This window comes from Silene latifolia, chromosome 3 (assembly GCF_048544455.1).
Source record: "Silene latifolia isolate original U9 population chromosome 3, ASM4854445v1, whole genome shotgun sequence".
NCBI lineage: Eukaryota > Viridiplantae > Streptophyta > Magnoliopsida > Caryophyllales > Caryophyllaceae > Silene > Silene latifolia.
Window position 1 is genome coordinate 37,026,931 of NC_133528.1, and position 14,250 is coordinate 37,041,180.

The 14,250-nt window shown below is 34.1% G+C and overlaps 1 long non-coding RNA gene across 1 annotated transcript; it reads left to right on the forward strand.

Annotated features, from left to right (window-relative positions):
* The first annotated feature begins 11,186 nt into the window (after positions 1–11,186).
* LOC141646044 (uncharacterized) lies at positions 11,187–12,994 on the forward strand. Its single transcript, XR_012545303.1, has 2 exons — positions 11,187–11,310; positions 12,793–12,994. It is a non-coding gene; the product is annotated as an uncharacterized LOC141646044 (long non-coding RNA).
* The last annotated feature ends 1,256 nt before the right edge of the window (positions 12,995–14,250 follow it).

A 14,250-nucleotide genomic window follows, 5' to 3' on the forward strand; every position in this document is an offset into this window, starting at 1 on the left:
TGTGTTGTTATATTGTTGTTCACATGATAAGCACGATTGTCTAGCATCTATATGCTAAGGCATTGTGTGATTCGTATTCATATTCTTATGTTTACATGTTATATTAATTATGACATTTCGTGGTTGGGAGAACTCGGAGTTACTCCCCCCGACCGTGGCTTTCGTATTTGTATAAAATGCGAATGACATGTAGGTGATGCATATATGGGGTACATGGACGAGCTAGCGAGCAAAGTAACCTTGGGACCTAGACTGGTTTTATTTCATTGTGACCCTTAAACCCTTTTTGTGTCACATACATTTTAGGGACATATGTCTCCCTCTTTTTCTTTGGTTTGTATCACTTTATTCTCATGACTTTAGTATAGTTATGTAAATTAGTCTCGTTAGCATTTGCGGTGTTGGCATCCTCCTTCTAGAAATGTTTGTGAATGGTTTAGAAAAGTTTTAAAAATGACAGGTTTTTAATTAGTTGAACCAATTACAAACATATCCCGACAGCTTTTTTTTCGTAGAATTACGTGTTTACTTTTCCGCAATAAATGAGGGTGTCACAGTTGGTATCAGAGCATATTTGCTCCCGACGCACGTTTGTGCACCCCACTATAAATAACTTGACCTTAAAATAATAAACTTGAGAGACGGGTAAGATGGGTAGATTTAGGATCTTATGTTGTAGTCTCTTTGTGTTTGCTCTTTGTTAGGTACTAACATGTTTGTTGATTGTCATTTAATAATTGTTGCGTTCTTAGATCAATGACCGTGAACTTATTTATAGTTAATGGAGTTATTGCCCTTATTAAAAAAAAAAAAAAATTTGAACTAAAGGTTTTGAAAATATTTTAATGTTTTTCACTGGTTTTAACGTCAATTAGTGTTAAAGCTTGTTATTGGAGACGTCTGATAATTAGTTTTAACATTTGTTGGTGTAAAAATGTATTTTTATGTCTTTGAATTGGAATATTGATGTTCTCGAGTGATCGCCAAGAGTATCTCCGTTCCATTGAAAGGACACTTATATTTTACGAAGATCAAGATTTAGTGCCTATTGCCGAGGATTGAAGATTTGTTCAACCTTTGAAGAATGCTTCTACTTCCTTGAAGACGTTTCTCGTTCTTTTTGTATCTCGCCTTATTCTTAATCTCTTGGTGCTTATCCTCCTTTTAAACTCCCTTCTGTTTTACTTTAAAAGCTACGCTTGTACTCCTAACTTGTCCTTTGTTCTTTGCTTATCCTCCCTTAACGCCATTAGATAATACTCTTTCTTTTGAGGAATGTTGACCTTGGTTGGAAAATTCGACTTTTGAGGAGATTGTTTGTGTCTGACCCTTAACCCTGGTTTTGAGAGGATGTGATGTTAGAAAGACTTAGGTAAGGTGATGAGACATACTTAGTGATTCTTATACCTAGTTCCTTGACAAAGTGAGTATAATTGATTGGTAGATTCTTTGTGTTAGGAATGAGTTGCCTAGGTGATTAAAGTTATAGAACTTGGCTTTGTTGTTTATGTTTGGGATACTAGTGCTTAGTACTTGACCTAAGGTGGATAAAATTGAATGGTGAAATTGAGGATATAGGATCGACTAAGTCAAGTTTGGGATTAACTTTGGTAGTTGCCTTGGATATGAGGGTTTAATGTTTGTGTCCCCATGTGAGAAATGTTAAATGTGGGATTATTGGTTGGTTTAAGTGAGTGATATTGATTACTACTTGAAGAATGGTATGAGAGTGAGAGTAAGCTACATTGTTGGGAAGTCTTAGCACTTGTTTTGGTAACTAGAAAGGATAGAAGGGCTCGAGATTCTATTGATTTTTCAGACTTTGGGTTGGCATGCTACTACCTTATTTTGAAATGAGAACTTTGTGGAATATTTGAGGAACCTTTTCTGGGAATTTAGAGCCTGGTGTTGGGATTTTTGATTGAGGGTTTTACTTTTTGAGAAACCCATGGTTGACACTAGTTGGATATGAGTATAGCTTTGTTGGAAACCTTGACCAGTTGACCTTGATCTTGTGGAAGATGTTGGTGGATGTTTGGGGATTTGGAGTGATGAAGTCACACTTATAGTGGAGTACCATGTTTTAGGGGATAAATTAGGATGAAGTAACATAAATGATTTGAGGAAATCCTTGGAAGTGTTTTGGTCATAAGTTTTGTCGTTGGGAAGTTTTCAAACCGTTTAGGTGATGTTGTTATTTGAGATTCGAGTACTTGGCGTTTCCTTCTTGTCTAATTTTCTTTTCTCCTTGATCATGAGCGTTACCGTTCATACCTTCTTTCCTCGCTTCATCTTGCTCCTCCTTTAAGTTTGACACTCGTATCTGGTGAAACTCTATCTTTGACATCCTTGTAAATTTGACTTCAATTCTTATCCCTAGGATGTTCATCATACCTCTTTTGTTGGTTAAGCTTGAACCCTCTTAGCATACTTGTATCTATGATGTCTAACTTACTTTTCATTTCACACAATTTCTAAATATTTCAAACTACTATTTTTGGTTCGTTGTTAAAAATTTATGTTACCCTCACAAAATTTTCCCTACTTGTAAAGATTTGGAAAATGAAAATTCGATTTGATTCTCTAATTGTTCTTTGAGTATAGACTTCCTTATCATGGTTTTGAGTTGCTAAACCTGAGATTTTTGTAAATTTTATCCAATTTCTATTAACCTTGGTCTATTTATGACTTCTTTGTCAAAGTTTAATATTATATTTCAGGAATTTGATTCCCCTTTGAGTTTAAAGGTGAAACCTTTATTTCCATTTTGGCTTTTGCAAAAGAAAATTTGAATGGATTTCCTTTTCTTTTGATTTTAACGTTGATCGGATGTTAGAACTCGTTATTAGAAACGTTTAATAACTTGTTCTACACTTGTCGGCGAATAATTTTTGTTTTAAATTTGTCTCTGACTTGGAAAGTTAGCGCTCTTGCGTGCACGACAAGGGCAATTTCGTTCCATGAATGAGACTTATACTTTTGAAAACTCTTCATTAATGTTTTCGAAAGTATTTTGATTTTTGATTTATACAAATGATTTGCCTTTGACCTTATCTTTGATTTGGAATGTGATGTTCTTGAATACGTAACGAGAACACTTTCGTTCCCTTGATAAGAACTGGTTCTGTCGGAAAATTTTATTTGAAACTTTTGAAAGAATTTTGATTCTTACGATAAGTGACCTTTTAAATGTTTTGGTTACCGATTCCAATTTCAGTTTTATTTTTATAACCTTTCATTTATACTTTCAAGTTTCGAGGACGAAACTTTTTAAAAGATGGGGTGATTGTAACACCCCGTATTTTATTAAGTTGGATAAAATTCTTTTAATTGCTATTTTGAATTTAATTACATCATTTAACGATTTATATATATATGCTTAGCTAATTAATTAATTTCATCATAATTCGATACGTTAATTTTAATAATCATTAATAAGTTTATTTAAAGTTAGTTCAAATTTATTGAAGTTAGTTCGGGTTTATTTATTTAATAATTCCCGTTTCTTTACGAGTCCTTATGAAAGTTGTTTTAAGTAAACCCGAGATGGATTTTGGGAACAAAACCGTCCAATTAGCTATTTTGAACTTATTTCACTAAATTAGCAATTTTTATTAATATCCGTTAGTTTCGTAAAAATCGCTAATAATTCCGATTCAAGCGGATATCGTATTATTTCCGTTAACTAGCTGAGTTTATTTTATTTTCACTCATTAAATTTATTTATTATTGATTCCGTTTTATTACTGAAACTTTTACTTAAATCGGTTAAATTTAACTCGAAACGGTTTTAATAACGATCGAAGTTTCTTAACGACGAAGAAACGTACGTATAATTAATAGCGGCTAGCATTGTCATTGTCTCATTTATAAACAACGCACGTCTTCTTCTTTTCTTCTACTTCCTTCTTTGTTCTTCTTTTCACGTTTCATTTTTTTTTTCTCTGTCAATCGCAAAATCGATTTTCGGTCGTCCGTTTCTCATCCGTTTTCGACGATTTTCGTTCCATAGCATTCCTCTCGTCGTTTCCGTCAATCCGTTGTAAGTAAAATTCATTTTCGTTATGTATTTTTACAAACCCAATTTATATTTTTAGCTTTGTTTATTATAAGACGGTTGTATGTACTAAAATAGACGGTCTGGTAGAATATTTGTTAGTCATAAATGATTAGTTCAATCGGAAAAAGGTAATAATGATAGGTTACTCAATATTACTTGTTAAATATGTGTATTTTGAAAGCTGGTTAGTCTGTTTTATAGTTGAGACGGTGTATAATTATATATAGGGATCATTATGGATGTTAATTAGTCAGTTGTATAGTTGAGACGGTGTATACTGATATGTGGAGATGATTGAGACGGTGTATACTGACCTCTAGGGATCATTTGGGATGCTAGCTAGTAAGTGGTATATTTGAGACGGTGTATACTGACATGTAGAGATCGTTTTGGGATGCTATTTGGGATCTTGTTTAGTTGTGGTATTGTGCAGTAAATTAGGACTGTTTTTGAGTCCGCTTTGCAGGTACTTTGGGACATTTTTGGGACTGTTTTGACTCGGTTTAGGACTGGTTTAGGATTGATTGAACTCTGTTTTGGTACCAGTTTTGTGCGAGCCTTGATTGTTTTGGGACGATCGAAATGGAGGCCGTGTGGGCTGTTTTGGCCTCGGTTTTGGGAGCCGTGATGATGGTTTGGGCTCGATTTTGGGACGGATAAAATGGTGCTTTATGGGACTGTTTCTAGGGCGTAAAAGTTGTGAAAATTTTCTTGGTATGCCTGTCAGAAGGGAGGGTCATAATGGTTTATGAACATAAGACAGTAGCTAATGAATATGATTTACATGTTTTGATTTAAATTAATTTCCGTCTCATATTTTATATAAAGATAATTCGTTAATATCGTCCTATCACATAATTTTTAGGTGGCTCATATGTGGTTGAAGATGAAGAGTAATTTTGGGGTTTTAGAAGCTTTCTCAAGTTTTTACTTGTCTCTTTGCTAGCGTAAGGTAACTATTCCGAGTTACTCGACGAAGTAATGTCACATTAGTAGTTAATGTGTGCCTGTTGTTTGATAAGTGTTTAGGTGAATGAATAATGTTAGTAGTAAAGATAATAAGGATGGTAAAATTGTGCTCATATTAATAGTTATCACATGTTAGGATAGTTTACAACATGAAATTGTAATTAATAGGCTCAAATGAATTTTATAGCGATAATTGTAATGTTTTGTTGATTGTGCCGAAAACTGAGCCTTAGTCCCTTTGACTGATGCGATGTCGATTAATTGAGTGATTGGTCACCGCAATTTGACCGTGCACTGTCGCAGGTCAGGGTTGCGGGTAAAAATTCGGTTGGATGAAATTTTGAATGAATTAGATAGTCGGCCTTTTTCTTGTTTTAGGCTATTCATTATATTTTTATCTCACATGTGTAATTAGTTGATTTAAGTAGTTTCTTATATTGTAAAAACGGCCCTAGATTCCCCGAAGCCTTTAATTTGGTTAATATTGTTAGAATTGGAAATTGGTATTGAGGATTCTGTTGGTTTATCTATTTGATTAGACATTTATATAGCCTTTCACATGATAGAATATTAGATTTTATGTTGGTAAGTAGGACTTTTTGCCCTCTTAAGGTTAAGTGGGTGTCTTAATTGACTTGTGTGGTGAGTCGTGTGTGGTGTGGGTTAAAATATTCAAGCTGGGACTAGCTGGGACTAGGTCCTAGGTGAGTATTTCGGCCTCCATCATAGATAGGTCTTTATAGTCTTTGACGAGTATATGTTCACTGCTTGATAGCCTTTGTGTTCCTGACTAGTGGATGTTTATCCAAGTTGGGGCATGACCTCAGGTACTTATTTTGATAGTATGGGGTCAGCTTAAGTACTAGCCAACCCTTCGGTGGTGTCCTTAGGGTACTCACTTCACTTTGTTTTAAAAAAAGTTGTGAGTCTTGGGTGCGGTGGTGTGTATCCGCATGTCTAGGTCTGCGCAGATTTTAGGCTAGGGTTGTGTTGTCTCTTGGCCATGTTTTCTTAATAGTAACCGCTGAGCCAAGATACCGGTTCGATTACCTTCCCTACCTCGTGGTATAGACTCGAGTTACAAAGTGACTATTGACCGTACTAAGAACTTATGCCTGTCTTTGATATATTGCCCTTTCTTGTATGGTGATTCTATGAATCATAGAAGGTGAGATGCAAGCCGGCTATGGTTGATAGAGTTTGGATTCCTGGATGTTATGTGATTCACATGATAGTGTAGTATGAGTCGGTCTAGTTTTCACATGCTAGGACTATGTGTTGTTATATTGTTGTTCACATGATAAGCACGATTGTCTAGCATCTATATGCTAAGGCATTGTGTGATTCGTATTCATATTCTTATGTTTACATGTTATATTAATTATGACATTTCGTGGTTGGGAGAACTCGGAGTTACTCCCCATCGACCGTGGCTTTCGTATTTGTATAAAATGCGAATGATGGTAGGTGATGCATATATGGGGTACATGGACGAGCTAGCGAGCAAAGTAACCTTGGGACCTAGACTGGTTTTATTTCATTGTGACCCTTAAACCCTTTTTGTGTCACATACATTTTAGGGACATATGTCTCCCTCTTTTTCTTTGGTTTGTATCACTTTATTCTCATGACTTTAGTATAGTTATGTAAATTAGTCTCGTTAGCATTTGCGGTGTTGGCATCCTCCTTCCGGAAATGTTTGTGAATGGTTTAGAAAAGTTTTAAAAATGACAGGTTTTAATTAGTTAAACCAATTACAAACATATCCTGACAGTTTTTCTGTAGAATTACGTGTTTACTTTTCCGCAATAAATGAGGGTGTCACAGTTGGTATCAGAGCATATTTGCTCCCGACGCACGTTTGTGCACCCCACTATAAATAACTTGACCTTAAAATAATAAACTTGAGAGACGGGTAAGATGGGTAGATTTAGGATCTTATGTTGTAGTCTCTTTGTGTTTGCTCTTTGTTAGGTACTAACATGTTTGTTGATTGTCATTTAATAATTGTTGCGTTCTTAGATCAATGACCGTGAACTTATTTATAGTTAATGGAGTTATTGCCCTTATTAAAAAAAAAAAAATTGAACTAAAGGTTTTGAAAATATTTTAATGTTTTTCACTGGTTTTAACGTCAATTAGTGTTAAAGCTTGTTATTGGAGACGTCTGATAATTAGTTTTAACATTTGTTGGTGTAAAAATGTATTTTTATGTCTTTGAATTGGAATATTGATGTTCTCGAGTGATCGCCAAGAGTATCTCCGTTCCATTGAAAGGACACTTATATTTTACGAAGATCAAGATTTAGTGCCTATTCTTTGAGGATTGAAGATTTGTTCAATTTTTGAAGAATGCTTCTACTTCCTTGAAGACGTTTCTCGTTCTTTTTGTATCTCGCCTTATTCTTAATCTCTTGGTGCTTATCCTCCTTTTAAACTCCCTTCTGTTTTACTTTAAAAGCTACGCTTGTACTCCTAACTTGTCCTTTGTTCTTTGCTTATCCTCCCTTAACGCCATTAGATAATACTCTTTCTTTTGAGGAATGTTGACCTTGGTTGGAAAATTCGACTTTTGAGGAGATTGTTTGTGTCTGACCCTTAACCCTGGTTTTGAGAGGATGTGATGTTAGAAAGACTTAGGTAAGGTGATGAGACATACTTAGTGATTCTTATACCTAGTTCCTTGACAAAGTGAGTATAATTGATTGGTAGATTCTTTGTGTTAGGAATGAGTTGCCTAGGTGATTAAAGTTATAGAACTTGGCTTTGTTGTTTATGTTTGGGATACTAGTGCTTAGTACTTGACCTAAGGTGGATAAAATTGAATGGTGAAATTGAGGATATAGGATCGACTAAGTCAAGTTTGGGATTAACTTTGGTAGTTGCCTTGGATATGAGGGTTTAATGTTTGTGTCCCCATGTGAGAAATGTTAAATGTGGGATTATTGGTTGGTTTAAGTGAGTGATATTGATTACTACTTGAAGAATGGTATGAGAGTGAGAGTAAGCTACATTGTTGGGAAGTCTTAGCACTTGTTTTGGTAACTAGAAAGGATAGAAGGGCTCGAGATTCTATTGATTTTTCAGACTTTGGGTTGGCATGCTACTACCTTATTTTGAAATGAGAACTTTGTGGAATATTTGAGGAACCTTTTCTGGGAATTTAGAGCCTGGTGTTGGGATTTTTGATTGAGGGTTTTACTTTTTGAGAAACCCATGGTTGACACTAGTTGGATATGAGTATAGCTTTGTTGGAAACCTTGACCAGTTGACCTTGATCTTGTGGAAGATGTTGGTGGATGTTTGGGGATTTGGAGTGATGAAGTCACACTTATAGTGGAGTACCATGTTTTAGGGGATAAATTAGGATGAAGTAACATAAATGATTTGAGGAAATCCTTGGAAGTGTTTTGGTCATAAGTTTTGTCGTTGGGAAGTTTTCGAAACCGTTTAGGCCGATGTTGTTATTTGGGATTCGAGTACTTGGCGTTTCCTTCTTGTCTAATTTTCTTTTCTCCTTGATCATGAGCGTTACCGTTCATACCTTCTTTCCTCGCTTCATCTTGCTCCTCCTTTAAGTTTGACACTCGTATCTGGTGAAACTCTATCTTTGACATCCTTGTAAATTTGACTTCAATTCTTATCCCTAGGATGTTCATCATACCTCTTTTGTTGGTTAAGCTTGAACCCTCTTAGCATACTTGTATCTATGATGTCTAACTTACTTTTCATTTCACACAATTTCTAAATATTTCAAACTACTATTTTTGGTTCGTTGTTAAAAATTTATGTTACCCTCACAAAATTTTCCCTACTTGTAAAGATTTGGAAAATGAAAATTCGATTTGATTCTCTAATTGTTCTTTGAGTATAGACTTCCTTATCATGGTTTTGAGTTGCTAAACCTGAGATTTTTGTAAATTTTATCCAATTTCTATTAACCTTGGTCTATTTATGACTTCTTTGTCAAAGTTTAATATTATATTTTCAGGAATTTGATTTCCCTTTGAGTTTAAAGGTGAAACCTTTATTTCCATTTTGGCTTTTGCAAAAGAAAATTTGAATGGATTTCCTTTTCTTTTGATTTTAACGTTGATCGGATGTTAGAACTCGTTATTAGAAACGTTTAATAACTTGTTCTACACTTGTCGGCGAATAATTTTTGTTTTAAATTTGTCTCTGACTTGGAAAGTTAGCGCTCTTGCGTGCACGACAAGGGCAATTTCGTTCCATGAATGAGACTTATACTTTTGAAAACTCTTCATTAATGTTTTCGAAAGTATTTTGATTTTTGATTTATACAAATGATTTGCCTTTGACCTTATCTTTGATTTGGAATGTGATGTTCTTGAATACGTAACGAGAACACTTTCGTTCCCTTGATAAGAACTGGTTCTGTCGGAAAATTTTATTTGAAACTTTTGAAAGAATTTTGATTCTTACGATAAGTGACCTTTTAAATGTTTTGGTTACCGATTCCAATTTCAGTTTTATTTTTATAACCTTTCATTTATACTTTCAAGTTTCGAGGACGAAACTTTTTAAAAGATGGGGTGATTGTAACACCCCGTATTTTATTAAGTTGGATAAAATTCTTTTAATTGCTATTTTGAATTTAATTACATCATTTAACGATTTATATATATATGCTTAGCTAATTAATTAATTTCATCATAATTCGATACGTTAATTTTAATAATCATTAATAAGTTTATTTAAAGTTAGTTCAAATTTATTGAAGTTAGTTCGGGTTTATTTATTTAATAATTCCCGTTTCTTTACGAGTCCTTATGAAAGTTGTTTTAAGTAAACCCGAGATGGATTTTGGGAACAAAACCGTCCAATTAGCTATTTTGAACTTATTTCACTAAATTAGCAATTTTTATTAATATCCGTTAGTTTCGTAAAAATCGCTAATAATTCCGATTCAAGCGGATATCGTATTATTTCCGTTAACTAGCTGAGTTTATTTTATTTTCACTCATTAAATTTATTTATTATTGATTCCGTTTTATTACTGAAACTTTTACTTAAATCGGTTAAATTTAACTCGAAACGGTTTTAATAACGATCGAAGTTTCTTAACGACGAAGAAACGTACGTATAATTAATAGCAGCTAAAGGTGTTTTTGTCTCATTTATAAACAACGCACGTCTTCTTCTTTTCTTCTACTTCCTTCTTTGTTCTTCTTTTCACGTTTCATTTTTTTTTTCTCTGTCAATCGCAAAATCGATTTTCGGTCGTCCGTTTCTCATCCGTTTTCGACGATTTTCGTTCCATAGCATTCCTCTCGTCGTTTCCGTCAATCCGTTGTAAGTAAAATTCATTTTCGTTATGTATTTTTACAAACCCAATTTATATTTTTAGCTTTGTTTATTATAAGACGGTTGTATGTACTAAAATAGACGGTCTGGTAGAATATTTGTTAGTCATAAATGATTAGTTCAATCGGAAAAAGGTAATAATGATAGGTTACTCAGTATTACTTGTAAAATATGTGTATTTTGAAAGTTTGGTTAGTCTGTTTTATAGTTGAGACGGTGTATAATTATATATAGGGATCATTATGGATGTTAATTAGTCAGTTGTATAGTTGAGACGGTGTATACCGATATGTGGAGATGATTGAGACGGTGTATACCGACCTCTAGGGATCATTTGGGATGCTAGCTAGTAAGTGGTATATTTGAGACGGTGTATCGACATGTAGAGATCGTTTTGGGATGCTATTTGGGATCTTGTTTAGTTGTGGTATTGTGCGATAAATTAGATTGTTTTTGAGTCCGCTTTGCAGTACTTTGGGACATTTTTGGGACTGTTTTGACTCGGTTTAGGACTGGTTTAGGATTGATTGAACTCTGTTTTGGTACCGATTTTGTGCGGCCTTGATTGTTTTGGGACAGTCGAAATGGAGGCCGTGTGGGCTGTTTTGGCCTCGGTTTTGGGAGCCGTGTGATCTGGTTTGGGCTCGATTTTGGGACGGATAAAATGGTGCTTTATGGGACTGTTTCTAGGGCGTAAAAGTTGTGAAAATTTTCTTGGTATGCTGTCGTCGAAGGGAGGGTCATAATGGTTTATGAACATAAGACAGTAGCTAATGAATATGATTTACATGTTTTGATTTAAATTAATTTCCGTCTCATATTTTATATAAAGATAATTCGTTAATATCGTCCTATCACATAATTTTTAGGTGGCTCATATGTGGTTGAAGATGAAGAGTAATTTTGGGGTTTTAGAAGCTTTCTCAAGTTTTTACTTGTCTCTTTGCTAGCGTAAGGTAACTATTCCGAGTTACTCGACGAAGTAATGTCACATTAGTAGTTAATGTGTGCCTGTTGTTTGATAAGTGTTTAGGTGAATGAATAATGTTAGTAGTAAAGATAATAAGGATGGTAAAATTGTGCTCATATTAATAGTTATCACATGTTAGGATAGTTTACAAAATGAAATTGTAATTAATAGGCTCAAATGAATTTTATAGCGATAATTGTAATGTTTTGTTGATTGTGCCGAAAACTGAGCCTTAGTCCCTTTGACTCGATGCGATGTCGATTAATTGAGTGATTGGTCAGCCGCAATTTGACCCGTACCTGTCGCAGGGCTGGGGTTGCGGGTAAAAATTCGGTTGGATGAAATTTTGAATGAATTAGATAGTCGGCCTTTTTCTCGTTTTAGGCTATTCATTATATTTTTATCTCACATGTGTAATTAGTTGATTTAAGTAGTTTCTTATATTGTAAAAACGGCCCTAGATTCCCCGAAGCCTTTAATTTGGTTAATATTGTTAGAATTGGAAATTGGTATTGAGGATTTCGTTGGTTTATATTTGATTAGACATTTATATAGCCTTTCACATGATAGAATATTAGATTTTATGTTGGTAAGTAGGACTTTTTGCCCTCTTAAGGTTAAGTGGGTGTCTTAATTGACTTGTGTGGTGAGTCGTGTGTGGTGTGGGTTAAAATATTCAAGTCGGGACTAGTGGGACTAGGTCCTAGGTGAGTATTTCGGCCTCCATCATAGATAGGTCTTTATAGTCTTTGACGAGTATATGTTCACTGCTTGATAGCCTTTGTGTTTCCCGACTAGTGGATGTTTATCCAAGTTGGGGCATGACCTCGGGTACTTATTTTGATAGTATGGGGTCAGCTTAAGTACTAGCCAACCCTTCGGTGGTGTCCTTAGGGTACTCACTTCACTTTGTTTTAAAAAAAGTTGTGAGTCTTGGGTGCGGTGGTGTGTATCCGCATGTCTAGGTCTGCGCAGATTTTAGGCTAGGGTTGTGTTGTCTCTTGGCCATGTTTTCTTAATAGTAACCGCTGAGCCAAGATACCGGTTCGATTACCTTCCCTACCTCGTGGTATAGACTCGAGTTACAAAGTGACTATTGACCGTACTAAGAACTTATGCCTGTCTTTGATATATTGCCCTTTCTTGTATGGTGATTCTATGAATCATAGAAGGTGAGATGCAAGCCGGCTATGGTTGATAGAGTTTGGATTCCTGGATGTTATGTGATTCACATGATAGTGTAGTATGAGTCGGTCTAGTTTTCACATGCTAGGACTATGTGTTGTTATATTGTTGTTCACATGATAAGCACGATTGTCTAGCATCTATATGCTAAGGCATTGTGTGATTCGTATTCATATTCTTATGTTTACATGTTATATTAATTATGACATTTCGTGGCTGGGAGAACTCGGAGTTACTCCCCACTGACTGTGGCTTTCGTATTTGTATAAAATGCGAATGACAGGTAGGTGATGCATATATGGGGTACATGGACGAGCTAGCGAGCAAAGTAACCTTGGGACCTAGACTGGTTTTATTTCATTGTGACCCTTAAACCCTTTTTGTGTCACATACATTTTAGGGACATATGTCTCCCTCTTTTTCTTTGGTTTGTATCACTTTATTCTCGCAGCTTTAGTATAGTTATGTAAATTAGTCTGTTAGCATTTGCAGGTGTTGGCATCCTCCTTCTGGAAATGTTTGTGAATGGTTTAGAAAAGTTTTAAAAATGACAGGTTTTTAATTAGTTGAACCAATTACAAACATATCCTGACAGTTTTTCTGTAAAATTACGTGTTTACTTTTCCGCAATAAATGAGGGTGTCACATCACTAATTGTTTGAACATAATTAACTCATATTACTAAAATTTGTTCATAATTGACTTAAAATTATAATAAAATGCTATAAACTTCAAATAAATCACAAAATTTCAAATAAATTCAAAATTTGAAATTTAAACTCATGAACATTCTGGAAAAATACCATGACACTCATAATGTTCAAAAACTTAGGTTAAAAATTTTGAATTTTATCCGGAAAAACAATGTTGCGGTTTATCGGTTTTTAACAAAAATAATCATAAAAACATGAGAAAAATTATATTCATTAACTTTTCAATTTTAGATCTGAAAAAGATAATAAAATGCAACATTGGACGTTTTTCCTTAGTCATAGAGTATGTTTTATCAATATTTCACTAATAAAGTCACTATTCATGCCATTTTTCTTCAAAAATCCATAAATCATGCAAAAAGACTTCACTATAGCCTATTATTTTACACACATCTTGTAAAATTGCATGTGACAACATACTAAATTTCTATGACCAGATTCGAAATTTATCTCATATTAACCTATTTTTCACCTAAATCCGAATTTAATAATGAAAAATCCAATTTTCGAGCATAACAAGTCCAAAAATTATGAAAATTTACAGGCTATCTCAAAATAATATAAGTGATAACATATCCAAAAATCACTGGAAAATTCGAAGTTTAGCTAATTTTAGTCCGAAAATGACATTTTTACTCATAAAATCATATTTTAATGCCATTATTGTATAATATGAACAATAAAAATCTGTAAATTAACCAAAAAATCCTAAAAACATTTTAGGACCAGAAATTTTAACATGCACAAATTAATTTCGTGATATATCATAATAACACAAATTGTACAAGTTTTATATGTTATTCTTATAACTCGGAAAAACTTTTAACCGATTTGCATGCAAACAACCATGGCTCATGATACCGATTGAAGGAAAAGTAGATCTATATACTTAACATACTCATATATGTTTTAATTTAATTTGTCATAAAATTAACTAATGATCTTATGCATGCAAACATCAATATTTAAAAGAAGAAATCGGTTCCTTACATTGCATGTTTTGGATATTTGGGCACTAGTAAGGTCAC